A 1,365-nucleotide genomic window follows, 5' to 3' on the forward strand; every position below is an offset into this window, starting at 1 on the left:
TATGCACTGTTGTTGTTAGGTGCCATTGAATTCTGACCTCTAGTAACCCTATGCACAACAGAATGAAACACTGACCTATCCTGTGCCAGCCTCACAATCATTGCTATGTTTGAACCCATTGTCAAAGCCATTATATCAACCCATCTCATCAAAGGTTTTCCCTTTTTTTGCTGACTCTGTACTTTACCAAGGACGATGTCCTTCTCCAGGGATTGGACCTCCTGATAACACGTCCAAATATGTGAAATGAAGTCTCATCATCCTTGCTTCTAAGCAGCATTCTGACTACACTTCTTCCAAGATGGATTTGTTTATTTTTCTGGCAGTCAAAGGTATTCTTTGCTAAGTCAAATGCATCAATTCTTCTTCAGTTTCCCTTAATCATTGTCCAGCTTTTGCATGCATATGAGATAATCAAAGCTATGTGGGTGCACTGTATTAGTTCCTAAATGATTACTATTTTAAAATTAATAATCATCATTATATTAGACACAAGTATATTTGGCAAGAAATGTAATAAAAGGACCGCAAAATGATCACTTAGTCCACTTTTGTGTGGTCCTATTGTCTAAGAGTTATCATAATTATTTGTTTTAATATCCCATGCCATTATTGAATATTTTTTATTAATCTGAAATCTATTTTCTAGCTTTATCATCAATGTTTAATAGACAAATGAGATAAATTTGAACTTAACAAAATCAGTACACCTATTTAAACATGTATTCCTATTCATGCTGCTGTATTCCTTAATTCATTATTGTTAATTAAGGTTGTGGCTACCACCTTAAAAATCACTGGTAGATTCAGTCTAAAGGATGCATGAACTACTGAATTGGTGAAACAAAGAATTTTAATATAATTCATATGCACTTATTTTTTCACATTATGATTATGAAGAAACACAGAAAATTTTACCAAGCCCAAAGTACCTCATAGGGATAGGCTTGCTTGTCTGTTTTGTTTGGGAAGAAAATATAAAAAGGAATGGAGGCCAAATGAATACTGTTGCTACAATTAGTGGAAATGCATGTAGTGAACCGCTAAGTATCTATGACTAATCGAGATAGACAGGGCTGTCCCTTGCTAATCACAAAAGATATTAGCCTGTCTGTAGCAAAAAAGGAGTGATTACATCAAAAAGAACAGTGTTATTACCAGGGCAAACTCTGTCAGGAGTGTCTGTGAGTGATAAGACAAAAGGAGAAAGATTAAATTAAAAGCAGTGTTAATTATCTTTAAATAAGATATTTTATGGGGCTGTGTATCTCATTGGAAGACACTTAGCTTTGTTTTCCTTTATAACATATATTTTTTAAAAGAATAACTCTTTTTAGATGCTAAGTCCATTAAGTCATGAAAATA

Source organism: Orycteropus afer, unplaced genomic scaffold, assembly GCF_000298275.1.
Source record: "Orycteropus afer afer isolate SDZICR_OR568_19922 unplaced genomic scaffold, OryAfe1.0 scaffold00523, whole genome shotgun sequence".
Classification (NCBI taxonomy): Eukaryota; Metazoa; Chordata; class Mammalia; order Tubulidentata; family Orycteropodidae; genus Orycteropus; species Orycteropus afer.